This window comes from Podarcis muralis, chromosome 9 (assembly GCF_964188315.1).
Source record: "Podarcis muralis chromosome 9, rPodMur119.hap1.1, whole genome shotgun sequence".
NCBI lineage: Eukaryota > Metazoa > Chordata > Lepidosauria > Squamata > Lacertidae > Podarcis > Podarcis muralis.
In genome coordinates this window covers 62,625,541-62,652,671 of record NC_135663.1, presented here as the reverse complement: position 1 = coordinate 62,652,671, position 27,131 = coordinate 62,625,541, and positions in this window count along the sequence as shown.

Sequence of the window (27,131 nt, the reverse complement as noted above, 5' to 3'; positions counted from 1 at the left end):
TGGACATTGCAACTGAGAGGGCCAACCACACATCACATATTCCTGGGGAAGGAGTTCCATAAAATAGGGGCCACTACTGAAAAGGCCGTGTTTCTAGTGGCCACCAGTCAAACTGATTGTAAAGGAGGGACAGTTCTGATTAATATGGGAGCAAGTGAGACTTGAAAACAACATGGCCCTGCACCTTTTAGGACTTTAAAGTTTAAAACCAGCTCCTTGAATTGGGTCTGGAAGCTGTGTCCACACCACGCAAACCTTCCAATGCCTCTCCTCTCCCCACTCCCTCTTGTTTAGCAGTGACCTCTGTGTTGGAAAGCCACATTGTTCCACCCTGCAAGTTGCTACTGGTGCAAGTGATACTGAATTGGTGTAATATGTTCTGATCATCAGGCTCTGATGAGCAGATGAGCAGCCACATTGTGTACCATCTCAAGGTTCCATGTTGTTCTTTAAAGGTAGACCATGTTGTCTTTAAAGGTAGAATAAATTTCAATAACGTGGTGAGGGACACCTCATGCTACTTCTAGGGTGATTTGTCCACCTTTGGTCCCTACCCAGCACTCAGCTCTCACTTGTGGCTCCTAGAAGCTGTCAGCAAGAGACAGTTGTCTCACCTTGGGAAACAACTTTGACTGGCTGGCTAAACCAGGTGAGGGTAGCAGATGGGTCTCAAACCTTCTGTGAGTTAAGGACTTCTGCTTTATGCAAAGACAGGCTTCAGCAGATTGAGTGGATGGGTCAATAGTGGATCCAGTGGTCAAGAAGGAAGTTACTGCATGTGCTGTAGAAGGAAATGAGGGGCAAACGGGCCTCGTCAACCTGGGAAGGTAGCCCATCTAGGAGAAGGAAAACTCTGGTCCAAAACCTCCACTGCCTTTCGGGATATCTTCAGCAGGAGAAAAGGCTAAGGAGTAAACTTTGCACAAATCTGAGAACTATGGAACATTATTTCAATACATGATCACAGCACAAAGATGGAAAGATTCATCATTACCTATCATGGAGGAACGGTTGCTAAAATTATTGGACTCAGCTGAGATGGCAAAGTTCATGTGTTTAATCAGATAAAAATATTGTCAATATTTACTAAAGACTGGAAACCCCTTATAGACTTTGTGTGTGAGAAAGATAATGAACTCATGATATCTGGATTTGAGGACTGAAGAAATGTGGAGAACCTGCAATCCTCATGATGTTGTGGGACTTCAACTCCCATCATTCCTGGCCATTGGCCATGCTAATGGGGCTGATGGGGGTTGGAGTCCAATGGCACCCAGAAGTTCCCCACCCTGAATTATCCCTAGCCTATGGTGCTCAGAGTCAGTCTGCCCCTGAACTCAGAGGTCCCATCTAGCTAGGATGGTCAAGCACCTGTCTTCCATGATTCTGTCCTGGTATATCTGCAAAACTATTGAAGGTAGTTGTATCATTAGCCCTGCATGATATTCTCTCTCGTGACCATCCTCTTCCCAACCAGTCGTCTTCTTCCATCAAGCATATTGGATCAAATTGCCCATTAACTTCAATAAACCAATTAAATCATTTTGCCATGCATCTCGTGTAGCTTTCTGGTTATTTCCTATTCTGGGTTACAAGGCAGCAAAAGCAGTGTTTAAAAATTCCTTTTGTGAGCAGTAATTAAGACAAACATCACCTCAGGTCCTATAAAAGTACTGAGGCACTTTATGGTGTGGCTGTTAAGCTGAGACACTACTGGCTCTAAATCATTTCTAGTTGCAGATCCATTGTCTTAAAAAAAAATTGAAAACACTTCTAAATACTGCAGATTAAAAGTGTGCATGTTGTCATTTCCTCTGGGACTCAGAGGATCCATATTCCCATTTAGGAAGCTGCCTTCTACTGAGTTAGATCATTGGTTCATCTAGCCCAGTATTAGTTTCTGAAAGGGGACTTTTTCAGCCCTATTAGGAGATGCTGAGGAATGAGCCTGGCATTCTGTGCATGCAAAGTATATAGTCTACAACTGTTCAGTGACCCATCCTCAACATATCTCTCTCTCTCTCCTCTCCTATGTTTATCATTTGATCTATACGAAAACCAGAATCTGCTTCCTTGATAGACTAGTCTTCTAGATAAAGGGTCTTTTGATTCAAACCCTTCGATCAACCCTCACTCGCAGTCTCAAGTGCTACAGTTTCAGAAAAGATGCACCAGAATTGAGGGTGTACATTTGTGCAGAAAGTGCACAAGCATTTCATTATAGTTTAGCTATAGTTGTATTCAGAAGTTTAAAAAACTTTTAACACTAAACTAGAACGTAAAATAGCTCTTAGTAAGTGATGACTCTTAAAGAGAATCATCAACAGCAGAGAAAATAAAGGATACCCCCTCCCCATTTCTTAACTAAGGTTAGTTCAAACTATAGGTCAACATATATGTGCCACTATTTTATTTTATTTTTAAGATAAAATAGCTGCACATCTCTTGAGGGAACAAAAAGATTGATAGCACAAATTTCTGTGTTGGAATATGCACATTAAAAACCTATAGCTCAATTTGCTTTTTCCTGTGTTGATTAGACCAAGGCAGAGTGGAGCTCTCCAGCCTATTCGTAAACTTTAAAATAATAAATAGTGGTTAGACATTTGGCATTTCTAAATTGTCTGTGAAAGAAAAGAACAACGTTGAAACTCATCGTTCTACTGATATGTCTCTCTTTAAATCTGCAACACTGTATTTAGAGAAATGAAATAGTGCCTCCCCAGAATTACGTATAAGCTACATAATATTCATTAGGTTGACCCATCAGATAGACTCTGCCAGCCACAGTACCTTGTGATATCTGTACACAGCAAATGACGCAGCAAGTTAATAGTGCCCCGTTGCAAGAACTGATTTGCTGTGATTCAATGAGCTAGTTTAGAAACAATCTCCCCTCACAGAGGTTTCCAATTTTGATCTCTGCGGTTTGAAAAAGCTGCTGCTGTGAGGAGCAACTTTGAAAGATACTTGGCTGATTTACCTTCTCCCCAACCCTGGTCTTCTGCCTACTGTGAGGAAAACCTCTAGGTTTCATATATGACTGACCTACTCACAAAAGCCTACTGTGGAATGTTGGGGCTAGGAATGGGATTTTGGCTGCAATTGTAATCAATGAACTTAACATCTAGAACTTTGAGGCTCCAGCAATTATGGACAAACTATATTGAATAATACAATACAATGTGTTATTTATTAAAAAAAAGGGGGGGAGAGAAATCTAGAAAGCATAAGCTGCCTTCATTTGTTAGGCAACAAATATGTCAATTAGTATTATAAATGAGGAGAAGGTTAGCCATTTATATTTAGTGCTGCGCTGTGCAAACTGAGATCATTCAAAAAGCAGCAAAATGCAAGCAGATTAACCTTAAAACAATGCAGGGAATCAGTACAGATGCTTCCTAATGGGGCTGGTAGACTAGTTTCAACAAACACACTTTTATCCTTCTTCTGGTCAAGCAGGAGGTAACAGCATTCAATTTCTTACCTGCCCTTTGCCACAAGTCCAAGGGTGAGTTACGGCTATTTAAAATATGATATTATACTAAGTGGTGGGTCTTAAAATATATAAATCTCAGATGTCAAAAGGCCAGGGAAAGGGGGTGAATATTCAGTATGAGACAGAAACTGTGTTACGAAGGTGACAGACACAAGTTAAAACACTATTATTATTATTATTATTATTATTATTATTATTATTATTACTAGCTGCCCATCTGACTGGGTTTCCCCAGCCACTCTGGGCAGCTTCCAACAAATTAAAACACTGTAAGACATCAAACATAACAAACCTCCCTAAACAGGGCTGCCTTCAGCTGTCTTCTAAAAGTCAAATAGTTATTTATTTCCTTGATATCTGATGGGAGGGTGTTGCATAGGGTGGGCGCCACTACCGAGAAGGCCCTCTGCCTGGTTCCCTGCAACCTCACTTCTCACAATGAAGGAACTGTTGGAAGGCCCTCAGAGCTGAATCTCAGTGTCCAGGCTGAACGATGGAGGTGGAGACTCTTCTTCAGGTATACAGGGCCAAAGCCCTTTATGGTTTTAAAGGTCAGCACTAACACTTTGAATTGTGCTGGGAAATGTATTGAGTACAAAGCCATGCCAGTGAGGGATATGGCCTGGGAGAAAGGGGTGTGGAGATAGAGAAACCTGTAGAACCACATGCAGCATTGAGGCCTGAGGTTCCCCACCCCCTCCTTTAACAGACCTGATGTTAACAGACCTGATGTCCATTTGAATGCACATCTCCATCAGCCTTGTAATGCTCACCTGAGCCCCCTGAATGTACAGTGGTACCTCGGGTTACATACACTTCAGGTTACATACACTTCAGGTTACAGACTCCGCTAACCCAGAAATAGTACCTTGGGTTAAGAACTTTGCTTCAGGATGAGAACAGAAATTGTGCTTCGGCAGCGAGGCAGCAGCAGGAGGCCCTATTAACTAAAGTGGTGCTTCAGGTTAAGAACAGTTTCAGGTCAAGAACGGACCTCCGGAACGAATTAAGTACTTAACCCGAGGTACCACTGTATATTTTGATGCAAGTGATGTCATACCCTCCAACATTTCTCCAATGAAAATAGGGATGCCCCATTCCATAATGATAATTTTACTATTTATACCCCACACCATTTGCCCCAGCATTCTGGGCAGCTTCCAGCATATATAAAGACATAATAAACATTAAGCATTAAAGAAAAGCTTCCCTAGCTTCCCTATACAGGATTGCCTTCAGACTTGGGTTGGATAACTCCATATCCTCCAACATTTCTCCAATGAAAATAGGGATAGCCTAAGGAAAAGCGGGACATTCCGAGATCAAATCAGAAACCTGGATGGCTTCTCTAAATCAGGGATGTCCCTGGAAAATAGGGACAGTTGGAGGGTCTGTGATGTGCATTTGGGGTGTCCAGGCCTGGCACACATATGTCTAGTTGGTCATAGCAATGGCTGAAGCAAGATCGTTTTTTGCAAAATAGAGACCCATGCTAATTTCCCTTGACCCCCAAAGGGTCTTCTTTAATTAGCTGCTATTTTTAGCATTGCATTTCCTTACATATATACATATGTAAGCCTTTGTACTGGAATTCTTTCTTCAAATTAATTAATTCAAAGCAACTCTCTTTAGTTATTTTTGCTGCGAAGCCAAGGACTGCGCTAATGACTCTTTCTAGGGCAATGTATCAGCTTTAAAGGCCATTAACTTTCTATGACTTTTCTGCATGCTAATGCTAATTATTATATTATTCCCACTGTTCTTGGAAAGCAATTGAAATTCGAGCTTTGAAATGCTGGGAGTGTAACATTGCGTTTAATTGTTCTATCTTTACTATGCTGATTTGGTTGCTGCAGGTCTGAGATAAAACAGATACTTCTGCCATAGCATTTGAAAATACATAAGAAAGCATCCAGAAAAATTATCACTGGAACTGACTGTTGGCAAGGCCAGATGTGAATATTTTTCAAGTACAAGGCATGTTTTCCAAGGTAATACGGTATATATTTCTTAGTTACATCTGACCACTCTGAAATTGCACAGACCAATGTTTCCTTTGCCATTTTCTGGATGCTTCCCATAAAATCCTTTCAAAGCATTGGCGCATTCTAGTGTGAGATGCTGCCCAAGAGAAAGGGGAAAGGGTTTTACAGTCAGCCTCGTGTTTTTGTTCAAAAATATTGTTGATAACGTTTGTTCAAAGCTACTACGGGGAATCTGCTTTCAGAACGAGAAGATGAAAACTTTCTGCACAGAGTTTGTACTATACTAAGATTGGATTGCAAGAAAAGCATAACTGGGTTAGGAATCCTCAAGGCAGCTGTGAGAAATTGGCAATTTAAGCTCCATGATTGATTAACAGCCGTCAACATTACAAAAAAAAGCAGTCCATTTGGCTATAATGAGTTCCTTGTTGGCAATCTAAGAAGGGTGGTTTGGGTATGGAGATTGAGGCATGTATTTCATCATGGGATTTTGTCTTTTCTGTCTTTTCTTTGAGGTTCATTAATTGAATGGGAGAGGAAATAAGCCATCAGCTGTAATTACACCTTCGGAACCAACCATCCAGTTGATATTAAAAAACAAATCATGTTACTCTGGATGAAATTCCAGGATTTCTGGAATCTGTGAGGTGCTATCATGAAACTTTCTACCCCTAAAAAAAACATGTAAAGAGCCTTGTTTGATTTATATAAAAACATTTGTAGCCCACCTCTCTGTAAGCTGAAGAGGTGTCACAACACATCACAGAATCACAGAGTTGGAAGGGACCACAAGGGTCATCTAGTCCAACCCCTGCAGTGCTCTAACATCTGAGCTATCCAAATGGCAAATCAGTGGTTTTTAATGAGAGGCATCACATGATCAGAGCAACAAGACGGGTGAATGACTTTGACAGCAAGTTGAATGTGGGTAGATAAAGCTGAGATAATGAAAATCTGAAGGGATGTTGATAGCAGAGGAAGAAAAATAAGGATGACGGGTTGAAGATCTGCATGCAAAATCTGTGGTTTTGCTCACCATGGTTAACACAATCCACAGTCTACGAACCTGCTTCTAAGTCTGATTGCTTTAGAGTTGCTCACAGTTACCCCAAACGAAGGTGCATACTAACCAGAGTTAGTTCCAAGAATGAAGCTGGAGGAATTGTTCACAAAGGCAATAGATCTGTATAAGCCAATGTGGCATTCCAGGAAACAGAGATTCACAGCTTAGATCTTACCATAGTTATGAAATCAGACTGTACTACATCTTGCCGAAACACTGCTGAGGTCATTTCCAGCTTAGATGGTAATTATTATTTTTTTACAATGCTGTGTCATCTTTCTTTTAATTAAATTCTCGAACTGCTGCTCTGAAATTAAAGCTGGAAAAATATTATCTAATTAATATGTCGGTTGCTATTAGAGTTGCAAGGCAGCAGCTGTATCAGATTCACTTCAGGGTTAGAATTGCTAAGGACAATGTTCTGCAAATGGCACAGGTTTGCTAGTAGATGGAGTCCCTATCAACTGTCAGCCCTTTCACCTTTCTTTTTGTACTCAGATGATGTATTTTAAGCTGGATGCAGTTTCGGGGTTCTTTCTTCTCCTTGCAACCCATTGTATCCCCTGACAAGCTGCTCTGGGGGGTTGGGTGGGAAGGAGTAGTCTCTCAGGGTGCTTCCAAAAAGACGTCTTTCCAAATGGATGTCGAGGGTGTGACCGGCATATGTTACTTTCCTCAGGCATGTGGGATGTGAAACACAAGAGCAGTCAAGTACAACATTCCTAGAGTGAACATGTTTACACATGGGGAGGAATGTTTGTCCAGCCAGCAGGTCAACTTCCTGTTTCCTTCTGGGCTGGGACAGACTTCCTCTGCATGTGACTAGAGGTGGGTGTGGCCTCACCTGTGCAGGTAACGACAGAAGCACAGGGCAGCCATCTCTCTCTCTTTGACTACATGCATCAAAAAAGCAACATCTGCTTAGCCAAAGATGCTCTCTTGCTTCCAGCCAAGAGAGGACAAAGGGACTGTCTCCTTATGTTTCCAGGTGTATGTTACTTTTCTAAGCTAAATCTGCCTTCTGGGATCTGATTGTGAACAGAATGTGAGTAAGTAAACTCTTTTTATACTTTTATAGAAGACTGTGTCATGTCTTATCTTTTATGAGGGAATAAGGGGAAAATACCAGAACGGTTATTATAGAGGCTTTAGTGAGCCTGAGCAAACACATCTGCTGTAAGTTTAAAAAGGGAAATGTTACTTTGCTAAATTGTGAACTTGTTAACACAAGTTGGAAAGGCTATAATCAAACAATATATCCTTTTCTGCATCCCTGAATATTCCCACAAGGCATGCAAGCTTTTTGCAGTATCCACATGGCGGCACGTCACTTTACAAAGGTTATTGTAGAGCTGGGGGTGGTTCAGAAAAGGGGAACAAAAATGTTTAAGGAGGTGGAGCAACTTCCCTATGAAGAAAGATTGTGACCTTTGGGGCTTTTTAGTTTAGAGAAAAGGTAAGCAGGGACAGAATAAGAGGTGCATAAAATTATGTGTGATGTGAGAAATGTGGATAAAGAACTCATAGACATCCAACGAAGGTGAGTATGAGGCAAAAGCTGGCAAAAGGAGGTCCTTCTTCTCACAGCACATAGTTCAGGCATGGCCAAACTTGGCCCTCCAGCTGTTTTGGGACTACAATTCCCATCATCCTTGACCACTGGTCCTGTTAGCTAAGGATGGTTAAAATATGGAATTCACTCACACAAGAGGTTGTGATGGCCACCAGCATGTATTAAAGGTAAAGGACAAGGGATCCCTGACCATTAGGTGCAGTCATGACCGACTCTGGGGTTGCGGCGCTCATCTCGCTTTATTGGCCAAGGGAGCCGGCGTACAGCTTCCAGCATGTATTAGGATTAGATTTAAAAGAAGGTTGGACAAATTTATGGAGGATATCATTGGCCACTATCCAAGATAGATGTATTCTACTTCTACTGCTGGAGTGCAGGATGCCCCTGAAGATCAGTTGTTGTGAACTGCAGCAAGGAAGGGCTTAGTTGTGCTTGGGTTCTGTTTGCAGGCTTCACATGGGAATCTGGTTGAACATTATGAGAAATGAATGCAGGATGGGATGGATCTGTGGACTGATCCAGCAGAGATCTATGTTCTTATGCTGTTATCAAATTGCCAGCCGTTAGGCCCATTTAATCTGGATTTACACTTCCCATGGGAAATTAGATAAATTAACCAAGAAACATCTCGCCAATGACCCCTTTGTGATATCTCAATGACCCTTTAATGGCGTTAAGCCTCTATCTGGAAGCATCCTCAATCCTTTCCACAACTGGAAGGGCCTTTCATGGAAGGCAGGCTCTTGAGCCAACAGATGGAGTGTTAGATAGAGACAAATAGATATGGATATAGAGCCATTACTAGTTGAACTGTAAGGTGATCATTTCTCAAGATGTACTTCGGTGGTTTATTTTAACAAGCATTTTATAGTTTAGGCGAAAAGAGTGCTTATTTTAAACAAGTTCACACTTTCCTTACAGCAGCCTCATTAAAAAGGAAGAAAATGGAAGTGGTTTCAGTAATGGGGCTTAAGTGTTAGATAATACTATCAATTATTGAAATTCATTAATTAAGCAAAATATTTGCTGGAAGTTGCTACATAGCTCTCTCATTCTGAAGGTTTTGCTATCAAAACAGAGTCTCATTAAAATTTTACATGCTAATCAGCATGTTTACAATTTCCTTTCTCCCAGCTACAGTTCTTTTGCACCGTGGGTTGAATTTTATTGCCTTCTACCAATTAACTCACAGGAGGAAATGTAATTTACAGGTTGTCCAGATGCTTAGATGGAAGAGAGGCCAGGGCAGAAAAAAGGACATTGGATTTGGAAACCTTATTGTTTTTAACAGTGTGGGTGATTGATATTTGTCAGATAGCCTGGTTATTATTTTTATAGCTCTGATTTTGAAAGTGAGTTTTGATGGACACGTAAATCTGGGAATAATTATGGGTATGGATTGTGCCCAGTTATCCTAACACAATATCTGGGTGCATAATTATTCATGGCTGGATCCGGCACCAATATAGTACAATTTGAACAACAGGATCACATGGGTCAAGCAAATTGTGTTAGATTTGGGGAACGGGCCATAGCTCAGTAGAAGGATCTTGCATCCAGAAGGATTGCAGTCATTGTGTTTTAAGATATGGGTGCACATAAATGACACATCAGTGTATGAGATGGCGCTTGTGGTATCTATGTAGGTATGAAGGATGGGACCAGGTGAGTGCATGAGTATCTGTGTGGGCATGGCTCTTTTGGCAAAGAACAGATATAAGACCGTAAAAAGCTGTTTACAGTGGTGCCTCGCAAGATGAAAATAATCCGTTCCGCGAGTCTCTTCGTCTAGCGGTTTTTTCGTCTTGCGAAGCAACCCTATTAGCGGATTAGCGCTATTAGCGGTTTAGCGGCTTAGCGGCTATTAAAGGCTTAGCGGCTTAGCGGCTAAAAGGCTATTAGCGGCTTAACGGCTTAGAAAAGGGGGGGGAGCGGAAAAAAATCGCAAGACTCGCAAGACGTTTTCGTTTTGCGAAGCAAGCCCATAGGGAAAATCGTCTTGCGAAGCAACTCAAAAACGGAAAACCCTTTCGTCTAGCGGGTTTTTCGTCTTGCGAGGCATTCGTCTTGCGGGGCACCACTGTATACATTGGTACATTGCTCCCTCTATCTCAGCATTGCCTTCACTTACTGGCATGGGTCTCTGAGGTTTCAAACATGAATTGCTTCCCAGCCCTACCTGGAACTTTCTGCATGCCCTGAACTATGGCCGTTCACCAGGTAACAGTCAATTCTGATAATTTCAGAATCCATCATTGTCTTTAGGCACTTCAAGTTTTTATACTTACTTATTTTTGTTCAGGTCTTCGTCACCTAACACTGAAGACCAAACAAACAAATAAACCCAACTACCCAGACCTGCAGGAGCTTGCTTTATCCTTCCTGTCATCATTTAATTGAAGAAATATTTCAGCTCATACATCTTTTTCTCCTCTCCAGCTTTTCTCTTTTCTCTCCTTTCCTTGTTCAGCTCTGGAATATAGATAAACCAAAGTGTTTTATTTCGCCTAGACTCTAAGAAGATCTACACCTCCTGATCCTTTTTTCAGATGCGATGTGATTGTTCAAAATGAAATAAGCACCAGTACCCATATAGAACTTCGCCTTGGCTTTCCTTCCCTGATCCAATTTGCTAATCTTTTCCTCTGTGTCATATTAAAAATGGAACACCCATCGAATATTTTGGCGTTCTTCGCAAGGAAATGGTTTTAAAATCAGGCAACACTGAAATAATCAGAGCTACACTAAATGGATATTTCTTACTATTTTTCTCTGTGCTTTAGTTTCCTCGTCTAATAAAATCCTTTGGTATGTTTGCTGTTTTACTTTAGAATACATATGAACATGTCTGATGGAAGGAGACTATTTGTCCACCTAGATCAGTAGTGGAGATCCTTATACAGCCTGAGGGCCACAGTGTTTTATTTGCAACTTTCCCGAGGCCACTTGCCAGGGACCATGTTCAAAAGGAGGTTTCTTCACACACATCTCTACCCTTCAAAGGAGGCAATATCACAGTTCAGCTCTCACTTCCATATGGAAGTGAGAGCTGGACCATAAAGAAGGCTGATCGCCGAAGAATTGATGCTTTTGAATGATGGTGCTGGAGGAGACTCTTGAGAGTCCCATGGACTGCAAGAAGATCAAACCTATCCATTCTGAAGGAAATCAGCCCTGAGTGCTCACTGGAAGGACAGATCCTGAAGCTGAGGATCCAATACTTTGGCCACCTCATGAGAAGAGAAGACTCCTCTGGAAAAGACCCTGATGTTGGGAAAGATTGAGGGCACAAGGAGAAGAGGACGACAGAGATGGTTGGACAGTGTTCTCGAAGCTACCAACATGAGTTTGACCAAACTGCAGGAGGCAGTGGAAGACAGGAGTGCCTGGCGTGCTCCGGTCCACGGGGTCACAAAGAGTCGGACACGACTAAACAACAACAACATCACAGTTCAAGTGCACATTCCAGCCAGGAAAAACTCTCAAAGAGAGTACACAACAGGGCCAGTGAGAAACATAGCCTGGGGAGAAAGAGCATAGCCTGGACCAATTCCAACAGCCAGATAGAGAGATCTAGACCCTGGACCAGGTTCCCCACCTTGATCTAGATTCTAGCCATTATCTACTCTGAAGGGCAGCGGGTTTTTTAAAGCTTCAGAACAAGCAGTTCCCTAGCTCTTCTGCTTGAGGACACTTTCAATGGAAATGGCAGGAACTCACTTTTGCAAGGAGAAACATACAGTCTACCACCTACTGTAAGTGATAAAGGTAAAGGGACCCTTGACCATTAGGTCCAGTCGTGACCGACTCTGGGGTTGCGGCGCTCATCTCGCTTTATTGACTGAGGGAGCCGGCGTACAGCTTCCGGGTCATGTGGCCAGCATGACTAAGCTGCTTCTGGCGAACCAGAGCAGTGCAGGGAAATGCCGTTTACCTTCCCGCTGGAGCGATACCTATTTATCTACTTGCACTTCATGCTTTTGAACTGCTAGGTTGGCAGGAGCAGGGACCGAGCAACAGGAGCTCACCCCGTGGCGGGGATTCAAACCGCCAACTTTCTGATCGGCAAGTCCTAGGCTCTGTGGTTTAAACCACAGCACCACCCGCGTCCCAACTACTGTAAGGGATAGTTTCTCCCTAATGCTATAACCCATAGAAGCTATATGGTGTCAGGGACTGGCTGGATGAGGAAGAGTGGTGGAATCCATCTTACCAAGAGCCTCCCCAGGGAAGGCACAGAGGAAGAGGATTTTGAGCCAAGAGATTGGTGGTGGGACTCTGGCCACACCTCAGAGGAGGGGATGAGCTGGGAAATGCTAGAAGCAGAACACTTGAGGGATAGTCAAGAGACAGGACAGGGTGAGGAGATTTCTAGGCTGGATGTGGGTGCCGACAGCAATGAAAGAGCCCCTCTGACAGATTCTCTGTTGACAGATTGCAGCCCCCCTCCCAAACAAGGCGTTTATTGCATGGTGCCAGGGCTGTCTTAAGCATATGTGGTGCCGGGGTGCAAAGATCCACCCAGTGCCCCCCCCCCAAGGTTGCTCAGTTCTAGGTGTGCAGGAGGGCGGAGCTGGCCAGCTGCCTCAGCATCTCGCTGGCTCAGTCACCCCCGAACTTGTGGCACAGAGCTGCCCACAGAAGAGCTCACCACGGGGCTCCGACTGACAGGTGGGCTCTTCCCTGGACTCAAATCTCAGGCCCCAGGCTCTTAGCCTGCACCCCTGAGAGCCCGGTGCCCGGGTGCCCCACACCCCTAGCATCTATGGGTAAGATGGCCCTGCATGGTGCCAAGGCAGACACAGAGAGAATTCCTTGGGGTGGAAGAGCACAGAGGGGGGGGGTCCTGAAACAGAGGGCTAGGTAGTGAAGGAGGGGCTGCAAGACAGTTCAGCCAACTACTTCATCAAGACAGGATTGCCCTTTAAACGTCTCTGTGCATTCTTTGTTTTGCTTTCCTTAATAAACTGCAAATTAGCCAAGCATCTCTCTCTCTCTTTCTGCCCTGCGTATGACCTGCTCTCCCTGTCATGACATATGGTCAGCCATGGCTAGTGCCCTTTGGAACTGGTAGGGCAGAAGGCACAGAGACCAAGATTAGGTGGTGCCAGAGCTGATGACAGATGGAGTCAACTAATTCTCATTTCATCTCCATCCTCCTCTCTGCTGAGTTCTACAAGTGGCAACACTGAGACAAAGGAGGAGGAAGCTGCGAAGCATTGCCACCCTCTAGGCAGGTTATGAGTAAGAGGGCAGGCAGGTAGGGACTGACAAAGATCAACTGAGGTTGGTGGGCAGCAGTGCCCCTCAAATGGACTTGCCTCCACTGGGTATGGTGCAACATATTAAGCTAAGGCTGAGTTCATAGCTTTGCATCATGTGGATTATTTCCAGGAACCCAAGCCCTGATACCACTCAGCCTTGTAAGGCTACAACCCCATGATTACCCCATAACTACTTTCTTATTTAGGTATTTTACTTATTGAGTAAATACTGTAAATAAGGCCAAGTTAGGCACTTATTTGTTCTTGCTAGCAACTACTGCACTGCCACAAGGCCAGGTGTAAATGCAGTGGCATCTAGGACCAGCATCTTGGGTTGGCATTGCTGGGTACTTTGCAAGGCCCATGCCCAAACAGGGCAACCACGGCCAACTCCCTGGCCATGCCGTTCTTCCTCCTTGCAGCCTGTCCACATTCAAGTATGTGAGTGTGAGAAGAAAGGAGCAGAAGCTGTGGGATGTAATCCACTGAGAGCAGACAAGTACAAATTTACTTGTAATGCTAGAGAAGACATGCGAGGGAATGTTTGGTCCAGCCAGTCAAAACTTCTTGTTCCTCCTAGCTGGAGCATCCTTCCTTTTGCATGTGATAGAAGGTGGGCGTGATCTTACCTGTCCAGGTAACAAAAGGACGAGTCATGCAGCACACCTCTTTATTTTTCACTTCCTTCATTGTTTGACCAGCTTTTAGCTAAGACTTTTCTGCTAGCTCTCAGCTAGCAGAAGCACTGGGATTACCCCCCCCCAAAAAAATATATGGGGTAGATCCACCTGTACGTATTTATAACTAAGTCTGCCTTCAAGGATCCAACTGTGAACTGATGTAAGTAAACTTCTTTTATTGAAAAAGCCTGCAACCAGCTATCAGCTGTGCATGTAAAAAGGCGAATGTAAACTCTGCTGAGTAAAGGAACTTGCTAGCGCAAGTTAGGAAGGATATTAATAAACAATATATCCTCTCCTGCCAGCCTGAACATTCCTACAGTAGCTTCTCTTTCTGGGCCAATGTAAAGACTGGGTCCCAATGGACGAGGCAATTGACAGAGGCAAGGAAGATGGGGCCCATTCAGGGATGGCAGCCAACTGAGGGCATCTTGCTTGATGGCCCACAAAATCTGCAGTTTATACTGGAGCTAACTGGCTGAAAGGAGGACTAGCAGCCAACATAGTCCTTGGGGAGTTCTTTCCAGAACACTGCATCCAGAACCAATTGTATGAAATGGGGCTTAGTTGTCAGACTTTAAAAAGAGATGTGGGCTATAAACACACATACACACCACACCACACTATCCTTGTTTCAAAAATGAATCACGATTTCCTCTTAATGTGTAATTACGGTTTGTAGTCTGGACAGTAAAGCCCTGATTGCCATTGTAAATGTTTTGAATCCTAGTGTCACTTAGCAACCAACATAATTTTGTTTTAAGGGTTTCAATCAGTAGTTGGTGGCAGGATCTGAAGTCTGGAATTTTAATGAGAGAAAGATCAATAGCTGTATTTTGGCGCTGCCAGTGAGTTTAAGTTTATCTGTACTAAGTGGATTTTTCTATTGCTTTGAAAAATTAAATTATGATGTTTGGGAGCAAAGGTTATCTCTTTAAAAGAAGTCAAGGGGCAGGATGGGTCACAAAGGCCAATATGGATAGACTCGAACGTGACTGGCTACTGTGAATGCCACAGGTTGCACAGGCAGTGAAATGTTGTAGTCCTCCTTGACATGAACAAAGGAACTTGTGGGTCTTGCTAGATCCAACCAGGATGTGGGAAAGGGATCCCTGTCTTCCGATTCCCAGCAACAAAGAAACAACAAATGTGACAAAAAGATAGCCTTCCTGGAAAAGCACTGAAGATGAAGTGAGTTCTGAAAGCAATGAAAAGGCCAGTGTGTCAGTTTGTCAGCCAGTCACTGCAGTAGGACATGTGAGCCTTTGGCAGGTAGAAGAGTAGTAGTAGCCTCAGCTCCATGCTTGGTACGTTGTCATCTGGTGCACAGTTGTCTGTTATGGAGTCTGCCCCTACCTATAGGAAGAGGTGACAAATAGGGGAAGAGGTGACAAAACTGATTTCCACTAAGTGCCCCCCTTTATTTCCATAACAAGTCCTTGAGACTGTACTCTGAATAGTGGCACCAGGGGCATAGAAGTTGCAGGGCTTGTCAGTCCAACCCCTGCACAGTCTCATCAGGGCTGACCTTAAGGCAATTGGGCCAAATTGGGCTCCGCGGGCCACTCATAAGAGGGCCTCTGTACCAGGGCCATCTAGATGGATTTTATTTATATCTATAAGATTTTGCAGACTTTGGCTGTGAACGGGGGCCCTACCCCCCCCAAAAAAAATTCAGGTTGTGCCCCATTGCTTCAAATTGGGCCCCACTGGCTAGCCCTGTGTCTAATAGTTGCTGGGCCTGAGTTGCCCTGCCCTTGCAAATCTTGGGTTTACAATTTTGGGAGACTGTGGCACTGGGGAGTGGGCAGGCTGTTGAGGCCCCCTAGATTTAGAGGCCCAAGTTGTCCTGCCCTCACATGAAGTATTGGGCTTACAATTTTGGGAGAGGGGAGACTGTGGCACTGGGGAGCAGGCAGGCTGTTGAGGCCTCCTAGATTTAGAGGCCCAAGTTGCCCTGCCCTCGCATGATGTATTGGGTTTGCAATTTTGGGAGAAGGGAGACTGCCCGCTGAGGAGCAGGAGGGCTGGTGATGCCCCCTAGATTTAGAGGCCCTAGCCTTCAGCCTACTTAGCCTATACATAAATCTGGCACTGGGGCAGTTTCCTCTTCCACTCCAAATCCCAATCACACCCAGTGCAAAGATGCAGAAAAATTGCCCCCCTCCCACATCAAAAGCTAGGAAAGAGACAAGGCTAGATCACTGAATCATGCAAGCACATAGCAGGGAGCAGAATGTACTTGGGGTTCACAGGAGCTTTTAATTAATTTCTTGCAGCACACTAGAGAGTCTCTCCTGGCACACAGTTTGGTTTTTCCTTTTCTACCTTATTGAAGATCTAGGAGTATATATGCACCCATGTTGCATTACACCAGGAAAAACAACAACTATCCTTTGGTTTTAGAAGTTCAATGCGTATATATTACTTTCCAGTGTTTTTCCCCCCTTCTTCTTCTTAAAGTTTTCAGAAGATATCAAAGAGGAGAAAGATTGAGTTTCTCACTGCTGGAAATGGCAAGCCCAAGTACATCAATTGAATTGATCACAAACTCCAGGGTATAAACAAATTGATTGTAGCTCTGATGGTCTAGGCTGGGATCTATTGAAGATGATGAAATGAGACTATTATTCAGGTAAATCAGTTGCTTGGCCTCTGTTAGTAAGAAAAGAGAATACTGGATTTAGAATCAAAGGGAATAACAGAGAAGCTCTGCACAGAAGGATAACCAGGGAGCTTTATTAGCCGAATTTGCACTCCCAGGTCATTTACACTTCATGAGCCTCCTGAACCAACAGAGAAATATTCCTAAACTTATCCTGGTTCTGATGAACCTTGTAGGAGTTACTGGAGTTTACACAAAACTATGTGATATCCAGTACTATGTGTGGACTTCAACTTGAAAATATAGATATATAATGTTCACCTGTACATATAAATGAGCAAATAAACTTTATGTCAACTCAGTTGCACTAAGGGTCAGTTTTCACATGTTTGTTCCTCATCCAACTTCTTGCATATACAAATATTGTATTCTGTGAATATTGATTCCATGTCATGTGCAGAATGCCCACACTGCTGCACATCAGCTCCAACAAAATACATTTACATTGCATGAGTTTATGAGACCAGGACATATATAGAATTTGTTGTTTAGTCGTTTAGATGTGTCCGACTCTTCGTGACCCCATGGACCAGAGCACACCAGGCACTTCTGTCTTCCACTGCCTCCCGCAGTTTGGCCAAACTCATGCTGGTAGCTTCATGAACACTATCCAACCATCTCGTCCTCTGTTGTCCCCTTCTCCTTGTGCCCTCCATCTTTCCCAACACCAGGGTCTTTTCCAGGGAGTCTTCTCTTCTCATGAGGTGGCCAAAGTCTTGGAGCCTCAGCTTCAGGGTCTGTCCTTCCAGTGAGCACTCAGGGCTGATTTCCTTAAGAATGGAGAGGTTTGATCTTCTTGCAGTCCTTGGGACTCTCAAGAGTCTCCTCCAGCACCATAATTCCCTTCATGGATCACTACCTTGCCGTGGCGAAGGGGCTTGAATAACTCAGAGAAGCTATGAACTATGCCGAGCAGGGCACCCAAGATAGACAGGTCATAGTGGAGAGTTTTGACCAAACGTGATCCACCTGGAGCAGGAACCGGCAAGCCGCTCCAGTATCCCTGCCAAGAAAACTCCATGGACAAAGACAACAGGTATATATAGAATAGTAGGCTTCAATATGGGCCTCCAAAATTTCTGTCAGATGTGCTGCGTCCTAAAACCTGGGTCTGTTATATCGGGGGGGGGGGCAGTAGATTGCTAGTTATTTTATTGATTCCTACTGTATTTTTACTGCCAAGGAATGGGAGAGGTGTTTCCAGGCTGTTCTGCCTCAGGTGCCAAATCAACTTGCACAGCCTTGTGTGCTTGGGAAATAAAGGGCACTAGTTGCTCCTCTGAGGCAGCAAAATGTTTATGCCAACCTTGCAGCTAGGCCTGTGCTCCTTCTTGTGCATCCCATAATGCACTTTCTTTGGCGATATACTAGAGGCTGAACTAGAGGCTGTCTGTGTGCTGCAGCATGGCCCAGAAGGCCATTATATCATATTTTGGCCTTGACTTATGACACATTTGTCACACACACAAAAGGGATTGGCAATCACTATTATAGATACATATATCAGGCTGACAGTCTGAACAGCTGAGCTTCCAGTGTATTTGAAAGGGAAATGGATCTGTGGCTCTCTTTTCAAAAGACTTGATCGACTTTTCCACTTCCTTTGATGCAAACTTCATTGTACTCCATCACTTTATAGCAAGTTGCTACAGCTCTAACCTCTCCCCCCACCTTGCAAAATCCAGTTGTTTGTTCTAAAATCTTTCCTCTTTCAGAACTTTGACAGCACATCAACCAACAAATCTCACTCATGACAAGCCCTAATGATTGAAGCCCGCCTCTTGATTTCTCCCAGTATCTCAATCTGTTTCTGATTCAATACGGACTTTAGCATTATTAGCTAGCCTTGCTTTTTACTGTCTCCTTTCATCCGTCAAGCACAAAATACATGTCACCTTTAGAGGCATCCAAACTGAAAAAGTTCAGGGAAGAAAGGGGGATGAAAATGAAAATAGGAAAAATAGACTGTTTCATCCCAGGACTCTGCATACACAAAATCAACTTCTGCTGATTGACTGGAAAATGGCTAGTTAGCTGTCCGAAAGAGACAGTGCTAATTTTATTATCTGTACCTTAAAAACAATAATAATGAAGTCATGGCCTTTGGGGAGGAAACCATCAAAGAAGCCTCAGCAATACTGGACCTAGGCAGGATGTGCTCATCAAAATATTGAAACTAAAAGAATAAAACACTTGTTTTCTTTCTTTCTTTCTTTCTTTCTTTCTTTCTTTCTTTCTTTCTTTCTTTGGCAGGGTTCCTTTTGCCTTGTTTTTGGCAGAAAGCAAGTATGCATCATCATTGAGACAAAACTACTTAAAAACAAGAATCACCAGTCAGATAGTTACTGCAGATGGTTGCAGTTTATCTACTTGCGTCTGAATTCCACACGGATGTGTGTGTGTGTGTGTGTGTGTGTGTGTGTACACAACACACAAACATATATGATCAATAGGTAAAGGTAAAGGGACCCCTGACCATTAGGTCCAGTCGTGACCGACTCTGGGGTTGCGGTGCTCATCTCGCTTTATTGGCTGAGGGAGCTGGCCAATGTGGCCAGCATGACTAAGCCGCTTCTGGTGAACCAGAGCAGCGCACGGAAACACCGTTTACCTTCCCGCCGGAGCGGTACCTATTTATCTACTTGCACTTTCGAACTGCTAGGTTGGCAGGAGCAGGGACCGAGCAACAGGATTTGAACCGCCGACCTTCTGATCATCAAGTCCTAGGCTCTTATATTTCATTTCCGAAATATAAGATGAAAAACAAATAAAATAAAAGCTACATACAGCAACTGTGTTTTGTGTTGTGTAGGCTCCTATTTGTTATGTGCAAATGGCTTTAGATACCTATTAGGTCCCTAAAATAGAATATAGCATATATTCTACACAAAAAATCCAGTGACAATTTGTTGTTGACAAAGGACCGCTGGACATATAAAGGGCCCTAATACCTTCAGTAGCTTAAGGGCCTCATCAAACCTAAATCCGGCCCTGCATCAACGTGAACCGTTTGGAAAGCACTGAACTAGACAGAGAGCACAGATGAGGTCTGGTGCAATTTGTACCTATACAATCTACCAAAAATGTGTTCCACTGTTCACATAGATGGGAGTATTTGGGGTCATTAAAAAAGCTGTGGGCTGTACTGCGCAGATTCACCCTCACCTCCAGGAAAACTCAGTGGGAGTGGCTTTGAGAACCCAATCCATGCAGCACCAGACTTAAGTATCAAAAGACTTTACTGTAGTGAGCTTTTTGGCACAATATATATTCATTTCATTTTGTTTTACCAACAGCATCCATTCACTTCTAATGTGACTCACAGAAGTGCAGCTTATATTAATTAAAAATAGTAAGCCAGTTTTAAGGACCCAGCCTTGGCAAATAAAATCAACTTGAAATGTAACATTCCTGCTCAGGCCGTTATTTACATTCACTAAAAGACGATAAAAATTAGACATTATAATGGGATTTAAATATGCAATAGTTCCTCAGCCCACAATTTTAACTAGTCTGGGAATTATTATTTTTTTCACAATTATTTAACCATAAGTCTTCTAAATTTCTCTTTTTTAGGGTTGCTTGGTTGCTTATAAATATTTCAAGGGCATGAATGGGGTGCTATAAAATTCATGTAGATCACTCAAGAGACTGGAAGAGCTCTGTCAGCATCCTGGCATTCTGTTGGGAAGTCGGTATTTACACATTCTTGATAAAATGTATATTATATTCCAAAGGCCTGGCTACGTCTTTGCTGTAAATACAGAACACAAAGCAGTTCAGCTGCTTATTATATTTAGCACTGTAAGTAGATATAGCTGCTACATACACAGAACTCTATGCAAAGCCAATGGATTAAAAAAAGAGGGGCAAATTGTTTTTTCCCCTGTAATCTCGTTTGAATGTTCAGTGGCTTCTATATTATGTTTGTTGGTCCACCTGGGCTATTGTTTGACTCATCCCCTGACATCCAAATGGAATAAAGACGACATATTCTGTGCATCTGCATCAAATAAAAAGGTCATAATGTTCAATTTCAATAAAGGGTATCAATTATGGAAATTCCCAGGGCTAGTTGTCATCATCTTCCTTTCAGAAGGACAGACAAAGTGTATACATCCTACAGGACATTAGGAAGTAATTCATAGAATCACAGAATTGTAGAGTTTGAAGGGACGCCAAGGAACATCTAATCTAACCCCCTGCAATGCAGGAATAAGCAGCTACCCCATACGGGGATCAAACTTGCAACCTTGGCGTTATCAGCAAAATGCTCCAAATAACTGAAGGGATGCTGGTGACACTGTGGTCTAAACCACTGAGCCACTTGGGCTTGATGATCAGAAGGTTGGCAGTTCCCCGTGACGGAGTGAGCTCCCGTTGCTCTGTCCCAGCTCCTGCCAACCTAGCAGTTCGAAAGCACACCAGTGCAAGTAGATAAATAGGTACCGATGCAGCAGGAATGTAAACGGTGTTTCTGTGCGCTGTGTTTTCCGTCACGGTGTTCCGTTGTGCCAGAAGTGGTTTAGTCATGCTGGCCACATGACCCGGAAAGCTGTCTGTGGACAAACGCCAGCTCCCTTGGCCTGAAAGCGAGATGAGCGCTGCAACACTATGGTTTTTATTGATTTATTTTTATTTTTACCAAATAACTGAACTATCAAGGCACAATGTCATACTCGATATATGGTGGCTGAGGGCCATTTTAATTCACTATAAGATCCATTATGTGAATACAGTGGTACCTCGGGTTACATACGCTTCAGGTTACAGACTCCGCTAACCCAGAAATATTGCTTCAGGTTAAGAACTTTGTTTCAGGATGAGAACAGAAATTGTTCTCCGGCGGCGCAGCAGCAGCAGGAGGGCCCATTAGCTAAAGTGGTGCTTCAGGTTAAGAACAGTTTCAGGTTAAGTACAGACCTCTGGAACGAATTAAGTACTTAACCCGAGGTACCACTGTAGGGCACAAGAGTCATGGAAAATGGCTCTCACGGGAAAATGTAGGTGGGTCACCTGCCACATGCTGGCAGTTATTTTGTAGGTGAACTTACATTGGTGGGACTGCTAAATTCGGGTGGAATCATAAGCAGGATGTGTGCAGAAGAAGTGTACATTTATTCCAAATCATAGACAGGACCATTCCCTTCCCATGGCCCAATAAACTGCCCTCCCACTTATGTAAATGTGAGAGAAAATAAACATGTGCATGATACTGCCTCCCATGTTTGGTTTTCACCGAAAGAAGCTGTGAGAATGACAATTGCAAAGTTTCTCAGCTAAAACAATTCAGAAACGTTGAAGCAAAGGCAATGTGCAATCGGATTCTGATCTGCTTTGCAGTTACTGCACAAAGGCAGACTCAGACATGGAGATGAGGAGCCTTATTGTCCCCTAGAGTAAGAGCAGGGTGGCATGAATGTCAGGTGCCTTTTACACAAGCACGCTTGGATTCACATGAGTTAGACTCTGCAATGAAGGGACAACCTTTTTGACAAGTTGTTTCTAGTCATTTTGTCAAGGCCAGTACTCTCACAAGGCAAATGACTGAAGATTTTGCAGCGCCAGCCAAAAGTCCTCCAGAGATATTGCTCTCTTGTACTACACATCCAGAAGTTTAATTTCATTTATTATGACTTCATAATTCCAAATTAATATGGACCTTTTAGCCCTTGCCAAACTGTTGCAAAACATGTTTAAAGACAACATGGTACCCTACAGATGTGGACCCCAACTCCAACAGTCCCAACCAGCATGACCAATGGCCATGAAACATGAAAGTTGGTTATCCATAACATCTGGATGGCACAACATTGGTTAACCCTTTTTAAGAAGAAGTGACAGATCCAATAGCATTAGCATCAATTGCATTGTGTGACCAGGCAGCGACAGACCCAGACCCCAAGGATCATAAGGAAGGAATAAAGACTCTGACGTTATATGGAATTAAAATTAGGCCACAACTTTATTGAACTTCTGAATGTAGGAAGACCTTGACTTAGGCCTTGGGCATGTATCCCCCCCCCCAGTCCCCTAGCTGGGGGTACTGGGGCTCATCAGGGTAAATGGGATATGGGGGTGCTCTGCTAGACGTAAGTGTATGCAGGCAGCCCAGCCCATGTCCCCCCACACAGGGTAGTTCACTGACAACGTTTCAGTGTATGGCCAGTGACAGCCCATATATATAACCCCTTTAAGAAGGGGACCCTGGAATCGCCGCCACAGGGGGGTGAGTCACCACTTCATGCCCCCCCCCCCATATAGGGAAGAAAAGACTAAAGGATTCCACCCAAGGCCATAACCACCAAAGTTGTGACGAATTGCTGCAGGGAAGACAAAACCTGCCAATGCAGGAAAATTTCTTCCCGGTCCTTCAACAGCAACCAGCCATAGACTGCAGTAGCGCCCACTAAACAGGAAGAAAAAGTTAACCTGCAAACAAAACATTAAACTAAGGGAGGGTAGGGAGGGTGAATCTCCTGAGCCGACTGCCTGGATACTGTCGGCTCCATCCCCTTATATAATTGTGACTGGCCCCACCTCCCAGCAATGAAACTTGACTACTGAGGCTGGGTGTGAACCTCCAAAAATTAACACTGAGAGTCAAGCCAGCCCCTGTTTGCCAGTAAGCTCCCTGGGAACTGTAGCACCGTGTGCAATCCCACAAAGGGCACCCGCAATGTAAAGTGTGAGTGCTCATTAGTCACATGGGCAGAAGGTATGCAAGTCATTTTCTTTTGACTGATCCTGTATTATTAACAGCCTTTACCCATTTTTTAAAAAAATGAATGCATTTCAGAGCCGTTTTAAAAGATGCACCTACTGTGCACTTCACTGCAGTATAAATACACAGAAATCTATCTTTTTGAATTTGGGGTATATCTGCACAAGCACAAATCACAAGTTGTATGACGCTTGCCACTGGCACATACTTGTGGTGGTACTTCTGGTGGCGAGGAAACAGAATTCTAGTTTAATGTTTAGTTCCATTACTTTTGAATTCTATTTTTTTATTTTAAAAAAACTTCATTATGTTTGATATATCTCTGTAAAAATTTAATTTAGAAAACTCTCTCTCTCTCTCTCTCTCTCTCTATATATATATATATATAGTTCCAGTAACAAGAAGCCGAAAGCACCAGCCTGAAGATGACGAGTGAGACCTCGTCGAAACGTCGCCTAGACACCCCAACTTTTACACGGGAAGACACCCGAGGACACCAAAACCTGCATATATATGACTAATATATATATATATGACTAATGCAGACATGTTAAAGCTATGGTTTTCCCAGTAGTGATGTATGGAAGTGAGAGCTGGACCATAAAGAAGGCTGATTGCCGAAGAATTGATGCTTTTGAATTATGGTGCTGGAGGAGACTCTTGAGAGTCCCATGGACTGCAAGAAGATCAAACCTCTCCATTCTGAAGGAAATCAGCCCTGAGTGCTCACTAGGACAGATCCTGAAGCTGAGGCTCCAATACTTTGGCCACCTCATGAGAAGAGAAGACTCCCTGGAAAAGACCCTGATGTTGGGAAAGATGGAGGGCACAAGGAGAAGGGGACGACAGAGGACAAGATGGTTGGACAGTGTTCTTGAAGCTACCAGCATGAGTTTGACAGGAGTGCCTGGCGTGCTCTGGTCCATGGGGTCACGAAGAGTCGGGCAGGACTAAACAACAAAAATGCAGACGTAGCTTTAGAACGTAAGAAGAACCTTCTGGATCAGGCCAAAGGTTCATCAGGTCCTGCATCCTGTTCTCATAGTGACCTACTTTATACCTGTAGGAAGACCAGAAGTTGGGCATGAGTGCAACAGCGTCCTCCACACCTGTAATCCCCAGCAGCTGGCATTCAAAAGTATACTGCCTCTGACATTGGAGGTAGAGCATAGTCTTATATTCCATGAGCATGTTCATACTGAAGCTTTCTGCTGAACCAGACATGTGGGAAGCAGCAAGGAAGAGATACTCCATCTCGTGGAAGTGGCTGAGCAAAAGATTCCTATACCGCTTATACTGAATCACAATTCTCCTGGTCCCCGGGACGCAGGTGGCGCTGTGGTCTAAACCACTGCGCCTCTTGGGCTTCCTGATCAGAAGGTCGGTGGTTTGAATCCCCGCAGCGGGGTGAGCTCCCATTGCTGAGCTCCTGCCAACCTAGCAGTTCGAAAGCACACCAGTGCAAGTAGATAAATAGGTACCGCTGCGGTGGGAAGGTAAATGGTGTTTCCATGAGCTCTGGTTTCTGTCATGGTGCCTTTATTGCAGGAGAAACAGTTTAGTCATGCTGGTCACATGACCCAGAAAGCTTTCTGTGGACAAACACCAGCTCCCTCAGCCTGAAAGGGAGATGAGCGCCACAACCCCATAGTCACCTTTGACTGGACTTAACCTTCCAAGGGTCCTTCACCTTTACTTTTACCTCTCCTGGTCCCATGTTTATTTCTGCTACCCCATATGTTAATGGGGTAGCAGAAGTAAGCACGGGTACCAGTAAGTGTAGTGGTAAGAACTGGATAGACTGAATCTCTGCAATGCTTTTCTACCAATATATTGGGCCCAAGAAGGAGCATGGTGCCTGAATATGGCTGGCTCCCATGAAGCTCAATAGAAATCTGTTTACAAGAGTACCTTGAATGTTGCAGAAGGGAAGGGCTGGAGATATACATAAGTCATGCAATTCCCTCTCACGCTTCCTGAGCAGGTAGGAGAATCATGCATGAGCCAGTACAGTGGTACCTCGGGTTACATACGCTTCAGGTTACATACGCTTCAGGTTACAGACTCTGCCAACCCAGAAATAGTGCTTCAGGTTAAGAACTTTGCTTCAGGATGAGAACAGAAATCGTGCTCCGGCGGTGCGGAGGCAGCAGGAGGCCCTGTTAGCTAAAGTGGTGCTTCAGGTTAAGAACAGGTTTCAGGTTAAGTACGGACCTCCGGAATGAATTAAGTACTTAACCCGAGGTACCACTGTACAGGAAAGGGAAACAGTGCTCTGTCGAATCTCCCGCATGCAAGTGCTATGGCCATATTTGAGCTTGATCAAACCCATGGCAGGAGGTCTGATTGGTTTCCGATTATAAGGCCAAATGTGGCTAGGAAATAAGTCTTGTGTGCCTGTTTCTTTCTGATGGCAATTCAATTTCATGCAAGAGCTTTTGAACTGAAGATACTATTCTCTCCAGCTCTGTTCGTATGTAGCCCCAATCAGATACACTGAACCAAGTTAATCAGCTCCTCATAGGGAAGAGTGAATGGTATGGCTCAATCCAGCCCATCTTGAACAGCTGAACTAGCTCACATCAGAGCAAAGCGCCCAAGGTGGGAATGAATGAAACTTGCAAGATTGCCAGATGTGAACTTTGCATCCCCTATTCATCAAGAGACCATGGGGATCTAGAGTTATGGGGTTCCCTGAGATAAGAAGGAAGAAAGAATCAGAATGCTGCTTTTGTCAAATGATAATTGTTTCAGCGAATGGCCCCGAAACTCATTTCCGAAGGACTGTGCAAATATTCATCACATTTGCAAAGGCTGAAATTATTCTTCCTCATGCATATTGATACATGCAGATGCACATTGAAGCATCATTAAAGCAGATTGCAAAGGTTTCCACAACAAACATCACACTTCCAATGTTTTTAACAAATGCTAAGCACAACTTATTAAAGGATTCTAACAGCACACACCCCAATGAAATGAAATGAAGACAAGACTATCAATGGCCACTATTTGTAAGGGCTATGTTTCACCTTCACTGTCAGAGGCAGTATACCAGTTGCTGTAGATAGCAAGCAGGAAAGTGGTGTTGCACTTAGATCGAGTTTGGGGGTTTCCTGTAAGTATCTGGTTGGCCACAGAGTGTTGGCAGGATGTGCCTTTGCCTTGGTCCAGCAGGGCTCTTCCTATCTTCTTATGTGCAAGAAGTTTTTTCTTGGGGCAGACTTCTGATGTTGCAGCCCTGCTAACATCAGAACTGAACTCACAAACTATTTAGGATACACCCAAGAGAAGTAACATCAAACAAGGTGGATTCAAGGAACCAGGCTGTACTGCAAGCTTATACATCTTGTGATCTACAAAGATGAATGTCGCCCACCAAACATGTACTGTAATCTAGCTATGTTCGCTGTGTTCACAACTGCCTGGTTCATAACAGCAAATTGTATAGCCTGCTATGCTTAAATGTATTACCCCAAAAAATCCTAAGGTTTTTTTTCAAAGCTAAAGAGATTTTGTAACCGCACAGAATATGATTTTAGTTTAAATCAATTTTTGAGTAAATGCTGGAAACTAATCACAACATAGGGATGCGGGTGGCGCTGTGGGTTAAACCACAGAGCCTAGGACTTGCCAATCAGAAGGTCGGTGGTTCGAATTCCCGTGACAGGGTGAGCA